We start from the raw sequence: 14,284 nt of genomic DNA on the forward strand, positions 1-14,284 counted from the left end.
CATTCATTAGCAAATCGACTGGAATGCAGAGAAAATACTAAGATGATCACTGGCTACTAGCCTTAAGCTTCACTAACAGACCCAGAATTTATATAAAGTTGAGGCCGAGACCTGTTCCGTTACTAATAAAATTAATTTAAAAGGATAGGAAGCATAGTTCCATACTATGCCAGTATGCTAGCCATGAATAGCTCTACAAAATCTGACTTTTATCTCCATAGGGAGATCATTCCACAAGACAGGTGCATGATAAGAGAAGGCACTGTGGCCCGCAGCAGCCCAGTCTCATGCTTTTTTTTCATGCCCCTGCCACGAAAAGCACCCGATTTTCGTGAAGCAGTTTTTTTTTTTTACATTTTGCTATTAATAATCTTCCCCTTCACCTCACTCTAACCATAGCGTTAGTGTCTACCCTCACCATAACCCCCAACAGACCCTCGGTCACCCCACATTTTGTGCCCCCGTCATGAAAAAAAATCGTCCCCATCACGAAAAGTGCCCCATTTTCCTGCCCTGTCACAAACCCATAGATTAATGTACTCTTCGTAATGCCGCCACGAGCCGCCGTGAGTCTGGGTTGCCCGCAGACTTTCATATCACTTGTTTGGACTATTTGTCACCGCTGCAACATTAAATCACCTTGGCTTTTGAAACAATCTTTTCTCTTTGTGCTGCCTGCATTTTGGGTTTTATTTTGCCTTTGCTAAATCACAAAGGAAGAAACATAAAACCTTCAGCACAGTCGATGATAGACACGTCTTCCATAATTAATGGGCTTTTTAAAATCTCTTTCTTATCATACTGAGCAGCCCCTGGTGCAGCAGGTCACTCTGTGGATCAGAGTTGGATGACCAAACTGGGGTCCCAGTTCATCCAGCTATCCACCTTATTCCAAGCCCCCATGAGGCTTTGCATGAATTATGGGTGAGACGTCCGGTAAGAACCAGAACCGGCATTTATTTACATGTTAACTGTTCATGCAAATCCGCTTTTACAAGAATTACAGAAGTAAACAGCAGCTGTCACAGCTCAAACAAGACAACATTACAATCCCGCTGTCTACAAATATAGAGAGGTGGGAAGATGACATGAAGAAATGGCCTAAGATAACATACAGTAGCATTTTTAGCTACTTAGCCCTCGCTCTGGATGGGAGGCAATGAACAATCTGAAAAGCTCTGAGGCGTATCACAACCTGCACAGTAACAAGGTCCATCCTGTTCTGTTAAAAGAAGTCTTGGAACATAACTTATTTACCTTAAGACAGACGTAGAGTCCAGCAGAAGCCTTAAAATCCCACATCATCGAGCCTGGGTTTGAGTTTCAGCATCAGGTGAAATAAACAGCAGGGTGTTCATGCAGCGCAGGTCACCGCAGATCTCCAGGTGGGTAACTTAGTTGATTATAATGTATAAACTAACATGACAGAATACATGTGAGTCTTCATTAAAATAAACTCTAAGCCATATTTTTGCATCCATCCAGGTCCAGTTGACACTGATGTGCCTGCAGCTGGTTACCTGGACACCTGCTTCCAACATTAGTGGATGAATTTGTTGCAAAGAAGGTTCTGCTCTGCCCCAAATATCCGAATCTCTTAAAAATACAGTCATCACTTATCCAGCTATCTTAGCTAATTATAGGCCAATCTGCAACCTTCCTTTTCTCTCAAAAATTCTTGAAAGGGTAGTTGTAAAACAGCTAACTGATCATCTGCAGAGGAATGTTTCAGTCAGGGTTTAGAATTCATCATAGTACAGAAACAGCATTAGTGAAGGTTACAAATGATCTTCTTATGGCCTCAGACAGTAGACTCATCTCTGTGCTTGTTCTGTTAGACCTCAGTGCTGCTTTTGATACTGTTGACCATAAAATTTTATTACAGAGATTAGAGCATGCCATAGATATTAAAGGCACTGTGCTGCGGTGGTTTGAATCATATTTATCTAATAGATTACAGTTTGTTCATGTAAATGGGGAATCTTCTTCACAGACTAAGGTTAATTATGGAGTTCCACAAGGTTCTGTGCTAGGACCAATTTTATTCACTTTATACATGTTTCCCTTAGGCAGTATTATTAGACGGCATTGCTTAAATTTTCATTGTTACGCAGACGATACCCAGCTTTATCTATCCATGAAGCCAGAGGACACACACCAATTAGCTAAACTGCAGGATTGTCTTACAGACATAAAGACATGGATGACCTCTAATTTCCTGGTTTTAAACTCAGATAAAACTGAAGTTATTGTACTTGGCCCCACAAATCTTAGAAACATGGTGTCTAACCAGATCCTTACTCTGGATGTCATTACCCTGACCTCTAGTAATACTGTGAGAAATCTTGGAGTCATTTTTGATCAGGATATGTCATTCAATGCGCATATTAAACAAATATCTAGGACTGCTTTTTTGCATTTGCGCAATATCTCTAAAATTAGAAAGGCCTTGTCTCAGAGTGATGCTGAAAAACTAATTCATGCATTTATTTCCTCTAGGCTGGACTATTGTAATTCATTATTATCAGGTTGTCCTAAAAGTTCCCTGAAAAGCCTTCAGTTAATTCAAAATGCTGCAACTAGAGTACTGACAGGGACTAGAAGGAGAGAGTATATCTCACCCATATTGGCCTCTCTTCATTGGCTTCCTGTTAATTCTAGAATAGAATTTAAAATTCTTCTTCTTACTTATAAGGTTTTGAATAATCAGGTCCCATCTTATCTTAGGGACCTCATAGTACCATATCACCCCAATAGAGCGCTTCGCTCTCAGACTGCAGGCTTACTTGTAGTTCCTAGGGTTTGTAAGAGTAGAATGGGAGGCAGAGCCTTCAGCTTTCAGGCTCCTCTCCTGTGGAACCAGCTCCCAATTCGGATCAGGGAGACAGACACCCTCTCTACTTTTAAGATTAGGCTTAAAACTTTCCTTTTTGCTAAAGCTTATAGTTAGGGCTGGATCAGGTGACCCTGAACCATCCCTTAGTTATGCTGCTATAGACTTAGACTGCTGGGGGGTTCCCATGATGCACTGAGTGTTTCTTTCTCTTTTTGCTCTGTATGCACCACTCTGCATTTAATCATTAGTGATTGATCTCTGCTCCCCCCCACAGCAAGTCTTTTTCCTGGTTCTCTCCCTCAGCCCCAACCAGTCCCAGCAGAAGACTGCCCCTCCCTGAGCCTGGTTCTGCTGGAGGTTTCTTCCTGTTAAAAGGAAGTTTTTCCTTCCCACTGTTGCCAAGTGCTTGCTCACAGGGGGTCGTTGTGACCGCTGGGGTTTTTCCATAATTATTTTATGGCCTTGCCTTACAATATAAAGCGCCTTGGGGCAACTGTTTATTGTGATTTGGCGCTATATAAATAAAATTGATTTGATTGGATTTGATTTATCGGATCTAATGTGTGTTACAGACAACAAAAGAGCAGTATATGAAGGAAAATAAATAAGGGTGTAAATAACACACTTTCAGTTTTTTTTTATTGTTACAAGGAAAGCAGCATTTTCAATACATTTTCAATATATGTTCCAAATCTTTTTTTTAAATCATTATCTGTGTTCTGTACATATCACATTTTCCACCGTGATGGTGGTGGATGCATTTCACACGTGATGGTGGGTCCTTTTGAACAGGCTTGACTCTCCACCGCTGGGCATCACATGATGACTTCGTTACTGTAATCAAACTCCTCACCCTGATCCATCTCGTTTTGTTCATCTGAGGGCAGCAATGCAGGACATGATTATCAAGAAGTGATGCATTAGGGTTTTCATTACAGCACTTTAATTACACCATTAACCTTCCATCAACCCCACGACTTCCCACTGGTAACAGCATCACCTCTGTGCTCCAGAAACAAAGAGAAAACCTGGTACATAATAACAGATACACTATTAAATTCAGATTAAGATTAAAATAGTGCATTGTTGAACATTTTATGTCTGTACCGAAATTATGGCATTTTTTGGTTATACTGACCAGCAGTCCAAACGCTCATTACATTTTAACCGTTCAGAAAAAAAATACATTTTTACTAATGATTAATACGAGGTCTGTTAGAAAAGTATCCGACCTTTTTATTTTTTTCAAAAACCTGATGGATTTGAATCACGTGTGCTTGCATGAGCCAACCTTAAACCTTCTTGCGCATGCGTGATTTTTTTTTCACACCTGTCAGTTGCGTCATTTGCTTGTAAGCAGCCTTTGTGTGAGGATGGGTGTAGTCTCTCATCGTTTTTTCTTTGCAAGGAAAAGGCGGAACGACTGGAGCAGCGCGGCTGCATCAAATTTTGCCAGAAACTGGGCGACAGCCAGGTGGAAACCATTCGGATTATTCAGACGGCTTTCGGTGACGATCCTCTGGGCATCACACAGATTAAGGAGCTGTACAACCGGTTTAAAGACGGCCGCATAATGGTGGAGAGCGCGCCGCACTCCGGGCGGCATCAACACGCTGAAATGACCGGATCATTTCCAAAGTGAACGCTGTGGTGATGTGGGACCATCGCGTGATTATCCGAGAAATTGTGGAAGAGGTGGATGCCACCCGGAGCACGGCGCGCTCTCCACCATTATGCGGCCGTCTTTAAACCAGTTGTACCGCTCCTTAATCTGTGTGATGCCCAGAGGATCGTCACCGAAAGCCATCTGAATAATCTGAATGGTTTCCACCTGGCTGTCGCCCAGTTTCTGGCAAAATTTGATGCAGTCACGCTGCTCCAGTCGTTCTGCCATTTTCCTTGCAAAGAAAAAGCGACGAGAGACTACACCCATCCTCACACAAAGGCTGCTTACAAGCAAATGACGCAACCAACAGGCGTGAAAAAAATCACGCATGCGCACGAAGGTTCAAGGTTGGCTCATGCAAGCACACGTGATTCAAATCCATCAGGTTTTTGAAAAAAATAAAAAGGTCGGATACTTTTCTAACAGACCTCGTATTACGTGGTTTGTCCTCCACAAACATGAAATCATACCTGTTATTCTGGTAATGCTGTTGTTAATCACCTTTATCTTCTCAGTGGTCTGTTATAACCCAGCCACAGACTAATATGTTCCTCTGTGGGCATTTTGTCAATAAAGTGAAAAGAGCACACGTATAACATTATAGGTGGTCTTTTCAAGTTGAGTTTTTTCAGCCACATCCTTCTGGGTTCCTCATCTCTTGGTCGGCGGTGGAAACTCTCTCTGGCTGCATGTTAAAAATATCACTGTTGTAGCTGCAGATTTAACTTTGTCTGCTTGTCAGTACAAACGTGAACAGTGCAACATGTTCCCGAGTTGCGCAAGGACATTTCTTAAATGCTACGGGAGCTGATCATTGTTTAGAAAAGAAAACAATAAACTTTAAAATAAACCAGCCCGGGAAACAAAAACCGCTAGTAAACAATGCCTCACTGCTACTTCTGGTGTCTAACAGGAAGTTGCGCCCATAATCGCTTCTACAGCAGCACCCTCAGGAATAAGGTGGATCGGTAAGTACCAGCCTTGAAGGGTAAAGTAACCTGTGATGGACTGTCATCCCATCCAGATGGAGTTGTAGACTCTCACCCGCTTCATGCTACGGTATCCGTCGCTAAGCACTGGCATGACGGGCCTCAGGTCCTCTATTGGGCTTAGTTTGGGGCAGCATAGTGGATCATGGGTTCGATTCCCACTTGTGGCATTTCTGTGTGGAGTTTGCATGTTTTCCCTGTATTTGCGTGGGTTTCCTCTGGGTGCTCCAGTTTCCTCCACATTTAAAACCGTGCAGATTAGGTGAATTGGAAACTTTATAAGTGTCCAGGTTGCCTTGCAAAAGAGGTCAAATTAGAAATTAAATTAAAGTTACCCCCAAGGGAGCATATGGTATCCACCGTAGCTCTCCACTTGTCTCTTTTCTAGGCCAGCGTTTTCACTTCCTGCCAGGTGATGCTCACTGTCTCAATACCTTTCAGGGCTGTAGGGTTGAAACTAATGGTTACTTTCGTAATCCACTAATCTGTTAATGATTTTGCTGATTGTTCATTTCGTTGTTTGGTCCATAAAATGTCAGAAGATTGTGAAAATATTGATCAATGTCTCCCAAAACCCAAAATGACGTCTTCAAATGTCTTGCTTTTTGTCCACAAGCTGAAGATATTTGGTTTATTCTATGAGGGGAGTAAAGAAATAAGTAATGAAACTGAAAAATACTGACATTTATGAAGATGAAATCAGAGAATTTGGACTGATGATTAATCGATTATGAAAATAGTTGGCAATTAATCATTAATTCATCTATTATTCATTGCAGCTCTACTGCCTTATGTCCTTTTCCCATGAAGGTTGTTGTCTAATACCTGTCTTGTGATGCTTGTTGCAGAGACCTTTGAGAGAGTGTGGCCTATCCAGTTACACTTTTGTCTTTATAATTGTACAGTGAAGGTTTTCATGCTTTGTTTTCCTCAACAACTTTTACTTTGTTATCCTGATTGGCCACCAAATTTTGAAGTGAAGTCAGTTACAAAAGAAGACTTAAGCCACTCTTCCATTGTTGACTTCTGGTTGACTGCATAGCCATTCATGTCATAGAGTGCAACTGGCACTGAGAGTGGCGTTGTAGAAAGCGTCAACCAACTGCAAAAATTTTCAACATGCTCACAATTATCGTGTGGTTGTGACCCATAAAAGATTGTAATTTGTGCAGATAAGAATGATATGCATCTTTCATTTTTATTTAACCTTTATTTAACCAGGTTAGTCCCATTGAGGTCAAGATTTCTTTTACAGGGGATACCTAGACAATTCTAAAGTTTCCAGTTCACCTAACCTGCGTGTCTTTGGATGTGTGTGGAAGCTGGAGCACCTGGAAGGAACCCAGGCAAATACAATGGAGAACATGCAAACTCCACACAGAAAGACCATGGGTGGGAATCGATCCCATGACCTTCTTGCTGTGAGGCAACAGTGCTAACCATTAAGCCACCTTGCTGCCCACTTTGATACCAGATTAAAATTACAGTCTGAAATCAAAATAATATACAGGTTGTTTTCTGCCCCTAAACTTGATGCCAAGTTAAGACAATGATATCTGAAAAGACTTTCTGCCATTTGGTACGAAGTTAATATTTTGTATGTTCAGGAGTTATAAGGATTTTTTTTGTTGTTTTTGTTTTTTTCATTTAGGCACAAACTGCTCAAAATCACCTGTAGGTTAGAAAGGTTTAATGTTTGAAAAGGTTGACAGTTGGGCCCAGTTGCAAATCTTCAGTAAACAATATTTTATTCTGAAATATTGAGTTAATACACTGTTTCTCCAGGTAAAACTGAATGTGTGACAGGAAGGGCTGTTGTAAAACTTGTGGCAAATCCCAATGCTGATCTGTACTGTGCCGTGGAGACCCTGAACAAAACAGGAGCAACCAAAATACATCAAGTGTTAATGCACTCGGAACTGATACAAAAGAATCCTTTGTCCATTTATCCCTTCTGATTTTAGACTACTTTTATATTAAATGAGAAACATTGGCAAAAAATTTTAACTTTTATTTTATGTTTACAAGGATTAAATTGTTGTTGTAGATGTATTATTATTGTTGTTGTTTTATTATTTTATTTTACTTTTTCTCAGCTTAGTCCTGGAAAGGATGGTTGTTGGTTAACATTTTTGTTTAAATTTGTTTTTTGTTGAAGAAAGTAACACTTATGTGAGAGTTTGCATCTGACTAATAAAGCCCAGCCATCTGCTGGGGGGCGGTGGGGGGAGCAGCCCTGTCATAAAATCCTGTCTGTACCCCTGCATGTGTCGGTGTTGACACCTGCTCCTCCTCTGTCCACACCTCAGCAGACTTTCCCAGCGCAATCTTTTTGACTTCAACTTATAGTGACACAAAGCCACGCACAAAATCTTGTTTGCAGCTTACAAAATACATTTTTAAATAACAATCACGCCGTCACTGACTGGCTGATATTATTTTGTTGTTGCTTTAATGATAACAGAATAATCCCCCGTACGTGCACGCGGCACGTGCGCGTGTTCTCGCACCTCATGACAAACGCTCGTGCTGCATTTTCAGGAGCATTAACATTTGGGCACGTGTTAGGGGGCATAAGGCGCCTGTAAAAGTTTTACATTCAGGTAGAAAGCGACGCGAGACCGTTTGCTGCGTGTTTACGACTGAAACAACACCGAGCGGATCTGGACACGCGGGTCGATGCTGAGTGGACGCGTGTCACACGGTTTGTGGGAATGATAAAAGCGCCACCGACGAAACTGTCTACGGGGGCACGCGCATCTGCCCTCCGCGTGCTTGTTCTTTGTGGAATTCGACGAGATGGAGAAAAAAGATCGATGAACAGATGGCGCGAAATCGAACGCGTGCACACAGTCGGATGATGACGCCTCCCGCTGTGCTGCGCACGCGACCGGTGTTTGTCCCTCGAGCGTGAACGCTGCACGCGCTGAAAAAATCCAACACGTGCCGCATCCTCCGGTACGCACGAGTCGGCGGCGCGCGCCCCAAAGGCACAGCGCAGGGAGGGTAAATACAGAAACGCTTTTAATTATTAAATTAAGTAAGAGGCATTATATTAAAGAGGTTTTATATTAAAAAGAATGTATTTACGTGATTTTATGAAACATGTTTCGGTGCCTGCGAAGGTAAAGTTTCCTTTGAGGCTCAAAATGCTTTTCTTCGACCTTTTCGGACAGTAATAAACTTTTTCGTGTATTAGACATTTAATTAATTAACGTCGACACGACTCTGGGTGCGCGCGTAGAATTTTGCTGTCAGATTATCTTATTTATCTATTTATTTTTATTATTTATTTATCTTATTTATCTTTGCTTTGTCTTTTATCTTTTACTTTGTCTCAATATCAAGTCCACAAAAGTGACGTACAGGATAAAAAGTCGACAATAGAAAGTGCGTGTGAAGCTCGCCACGTGCCGGGGGGAGCATACAGCAAAGGCACGCGCTACACCACTACAATGACAATCCGAGATTGTGTGGAAGCGCCAAAGAACGTCTCTCTCTCTCTCTCTCTCAACACACACACATACAGGTGGCAAATTCGAGGAAAAAAAACAGCATAAATTTTCTATTAAAGTGTTGAACCAACATGCATATTGGTCCAAAAATGTATGGAACTGTAGGGTGGGAGATTCTTCCAAAAACTGTTCACTTATTTGGTGTTGTCTTGTGGTGGACACGACTGATCACTCCAAAATCTCCCATCAGGCCTATGTTCATACTCAGCAAACCATTGAGTGACACCTTGTTGTTATGGACGAAGAACACAGGTGCATTTTATTGATGGCATTTTGAATGCACAGAGATACCGTGACGAGATCCTGAGGCCCATTGTTGTGCCATCCAAGAACATCACCTCATGTTGCAGCAGGATAATGCACGGCCCCAGTTCCTGCCAATATCCACACCTTGTTGTTTCTCCATTAATTTGGTCTGTTTCTGACATTTGGGGGGGAATTATCAAGATTTTAAATAAAAATTGTAATGTCATGCTAGTTGTCATTACAGCTCTGGAGTTTCATAAAGAAAGTCATCCAGTGTAAAATTTGTGCCAAATATAGATCCACGGTAGTGATCATGCATGGGAACAACCAAAAGAAACATTGTATACAATACAAGATGAAAGATATATCTTTCATCTTACAGTAAATTTAAACCTCTATAATGTGATCTAAAAAAATAATTGCACATGTATGTATGAGGTCTGTTAGAAAAGTATCCGACCTTTTTATTTTTTTCAAAAACCATATGGATTTGAATCACGTGTGATTGCATCAGCCAAGCTTGAACCTTCGTGCGCATGCGTGAGTTTTTTCACGCCTGTCGGTTGCATCATTCGCCTGTGAGCAGGCTTTGAGTGAGGTGTGGTCCACCCCTCTCGTCGTTTTTTATTGCGAATAAATGAACGATTTGGAGCTTTGCTGCATCAATTTTTTTCCAGAAACTGTGAGAGACCTCCAGGTGGACACCATTCGGAAAATTAATATGGCTTTCAGGGATGATTTTATGGGGATTACACAGATTAAGGAGTGATCCAGATGGTTTAAAGACCGCCCACAACTGCTGAGAGCGTGCCGCGCTCCGAGCGCCGATCGACAGGCTCAAACCCCGCTGAAACAACCAGATCATTTCCAAGGTGAAGGCTTTGTTGATCTGGGACGTCGTCTGACTTTCACAAAAAGGGACATCAGCACTTTTTCGGCACATTGAGACAGACGTGCGGAGGAGGTCCGCGCGTCGCGGTGGAGCCGCATGGTGCAAAGCAACGCCGTGATGAAGCCTCACAGGACATGTTGGGGCATGTCCAGCTCATGCTCAATTTCTCAGATAATCACACGACTGAAAAGCAACCGACAGCCGTCTGAAATCCACCTGAAAGCTGTCCTGTGAGACCAACACGGAGGTGGTTTTGTGCCGCGTAATCAACGGCTCTGTGACGCGTCCCTCCGCTTTTCTTTCCATGAAAAAAAACAACTGTAACAGTGGAATGTGCCGAAAAAGTGCTGATATCCACGCCTTCTGCCTTTTTGTGAAAGTCAGACGACGTCCCGGATCAACAAAGCCTTCACGTTGGAAATGATCTGGTTGTTTCAGCGGGGTTTGAGCCTGTCGATCCGCGCTTGGAGCGCGGCGCGCTCTCAGCAGTTGTGGGCGGTCTTTAAACCGTCTGGATCACTCCTTAATCTGTGTAATCCCCATAAAATTGTCCCTGAAAGCCATATTAATTTTCCGAACGGTGTCCATCTGGAGGTCTCTCACAGTTTCTGGAAAAAAATTGATGTAGCAAAGCTCCAAATCGTTCAGACGTTTATTCGCAATAAAAAAACGACGAGAGGGGTGGACTACTGCTCACACAAAGCCTGCTCACAGGCGAATGACGCAACCGACAGGCGTGAAAAAACTCACGCATGCGCACGAAGGTCCAAGCTTGGCTGATGTAATCACACGTGATTCAAATTCATATGGTTTTTGAAAAAAATAAAAAGGTCGGATACTTTTCTAACAGACCTGTATATCTGCTAATATTACAGAACAAAACATCACCTTTTCAGCCAGTATTCTTTAGACAAGTTAAGATTCGTACAAAACTATCCAAGTAGTCGCTGAAAATTCAGCCCAGTCTCATGTTTTAATTCGTTCCCCTGTCACGAAAAGTGCCCCATTTTTTTTTTTACCCCTGGCACAAACCCATAGATTAATGTACTTTTCACAACCCAGTCTCATGAGCTGAGGTGAAACTGGGTTGAAGCTGCTTGATGCACTGACTCTCAAATCAGAGCCACTGAAGCTTCTGGCTGTCAGAGTTATCTTTGACTCACAGAATCAGAATCACCGTGCTTTTCAGGAAGGCCTGTTCTATTCTTTAACGGTTAATGGAAATGAACTCCTTGAAATATTCACATGCTACTCTCACGGCAGTTTGTGAGAGTAGGTTACGAAAAGTACATTACTCTAGAGCTCACTTTCACATGGTAGAGTGGAACAAAGAAAGATTTTGTTAAAAAGAACATATGCCTTGCTAGGAACCATATGAGAGACTTTAGCCGATAGGCTGTGATATCATTGTGATCAAACATTGTTAGCTGTTTACTGTCTTCATGTGATCAGAGTGTAAATGGATTTGGAAATATTTGTAACACATCCCCTGCCAACTACACATTAATTAACTGAAATAAGAATTGGGGTGAAAGGCAATTACATATGAAATCAAATATTGCACAAAAGAAAGTTATTGTAACAAAAAACAAGGATTTGTTTCTTTTAAAACCTTTCCTTTATATGCAGATGATTTATTTGGTTGTATTGTCATTTATCTTTACATATGGAACATGTCACTTAAAAAAAGGAATTAAATGCTGACAACTGGCTGCTGAAAATTCAGTGCATAAGGAAACAGTGAAACAGAGATTTAGCCTTTTAATTGTTAATGAGAAAAGCTCCATGCCCAGAAGACACTGGTGGTGACAGTTATTACCATACAGCTATAGGAGGACTCCGAGACCCCCAACACATCCTCTGAAATGAGCTCACATCTCCATCCCAAGAAAGGAATCCTCATTCTGTTGCAGATCAGTCACTAAATTATCTCTTTAAGATGTAGTCACGGTGTGTGTGAAACAGAGGAGCGGACATTAACACCTCCTTCCTGCCACAGTATGCAGGAACAAACCACAAAAAAGGAAGCAAAGTATTCATAGAGTTCAGTTTTTGTCAGGGACTGTGCATGATTTTGAAACTAAATGTCACCTTCTGATGTACTGCAGCAAAGTTAGCTCACTGTTTTCACTGGCATTTGTCGGTGTGTTTAGCAGGATTACTCAAAAATTAATGATCACATTTCAATGAAATTTGATGAGCAGACAGATAATATTCCAAGAAATAAGTGCTTCAGTTTTGGATGTAAAATGGAATGTAATCTGAAACTAAAATACAGAGTGACACATTAAACTGCAAAAGTTGTGAGAGCATGTTGATGAAATCTGGTGAGCAGATGGATAAATGTCCTATAAAATAAGGGGTCTTATTTTGAATTTGATCCAGAGTTTATTTCTTGGATCAAATGTACACTCAACAAAAATATAAACGCAACACTTTTGGTTTTGCTCCCATTTTGTATGAGATGAACTCAAAGATCTAAAACTTTTTCCACATACACAATATCACCATTTCCCTCAAATATTGTTCACAAACCAGTCTAAATCTGTGATAGTGAGCACTTCTCCTTTGCTGAGATAATCCATCCCACCTCACAGGTGTGCCATATCAAGATGCTGATTAGACACCATGATTAGTGCACAAGTGTGCCTTAGACTGTCCACAATAAAAGGCCACTCTGAAAGGTGCAGTTTTATCACACAGCACAATGCCACAGATGTCGCAAGATTTGAGGGAGCGTGCAGTTGGCATGCTGACAGCAGGAATGTCAACCAGAGCTGTTGCTCGTGTATTGAATGTTCATTTCTCTACCATAAGCCGTCTCCAAAGGCGTTTCAGAGAATTTGGCAGTACATCCAACCAGCCTCACAACCGCAGACCACGTGTAACCACACCAGCCCAGGACCTCCACATCCAGCATGTTCACCTCCAAGATCGTCTGAGACCAGCCACTCAGACAGCTGCTGAAACAATCGGTTTGCATAACCAAAGAATTTCTGCACAAACTGTCAGAAACCGTCTCAGGAAAGCTCATCTGCATGCTCGTCGTCCTCATCGGGGTCTCGACCTGACTCCAGCTCGTCGTCGTAACCGACTTGAGTGGGCAAATTCTCACATTCGCTGGCGTTTGGCACGTTGGAGAGGTGTTCTCTTCACGGATGAATCCCGGTTCACACTGTTCAGGGCAGATGGCAGACAGCGTGTGTGGCGTCGTGTGGGTGAGCGGTTTTCTGATGTCAATGTTGTGGATCGAGTGGCCCATGGTGGCGGTGGCGTTATGGTATGGGCAGGCGTCTGTTATGGACGAAGAACACAGGTGCATTTTATTGATGGCATTTTGAATGCACAGAGATACCGTGACAAGATCCTGAGGCCCATTGTTGTGCCATCCAAGAACATCACCTCATGTTGCAGCAGGATAATGCACGGCCCCAGTTCCTGCCAATATCCAGCAACTTCGCACAGCCATTGAAGAGGAGTGGACCAACATTCCACAGGCCACAATTAACAACCTGATCAACTCTATGCGAAGGAGATGTGTTGCACTGCATGAGGCAAATGGTGGTCACACCAGATACTGACTGGTATCCCCCCCCCCCCCCCCCCCCAATAAAACAAAACTGCACCTTTCAGAGTGGCCTTTTATTGTGGGCAGTCTAAGGCACACCTGTGCACTAATCATGGTGTCTAATCAGCATCTTGATATGGCACACCTGTGAGGTGGGATGGATTATCTCAGCAAAGGAGAAGTGCTCACTATCACAGATTTAGACTGGTTTGTGAACAATATTTGAGGGAAATGGTGATATTGTGTATGTGGAAAAAGTTTTAGATCTTTGAGTTCATCTCATACAAAATGGGAGCAAAACCAAAAGTGTTGCGTTTATATTTTTGAGTGTATATATATATATATATATATATATGTATATTTATGTATGTATATATATGTATATATAATATTCGAGAGTATAAGTTATGTTACTAGTTTGGGAGGCCCTGCGACTTATACTCAGGTGCGACTGATGTACCAAAAAAATTCTGCGTTTCATATTCATAGTAACAATAATTATACACAACGACAATATGCAACTTTTTGAGTGGTTGGGAGTCAGATTTGAACCGCTGACCCTTCAGTCACAA

Source organism: Thalassophryne amazonica, chromosome 4, assembly GCF_902500255.1.
Source record: "Thalassophryne amazonica chromosome 4, fThaAma1.1, whole genome shotgun sequence".
Taxonomy (NCBI): Eukaryota; Metazoa; Chordata; class Actinopteri; order Batrachoidiformes; family Batrachoididae; genus Thalassophryne; species Thalassophryne amazonica.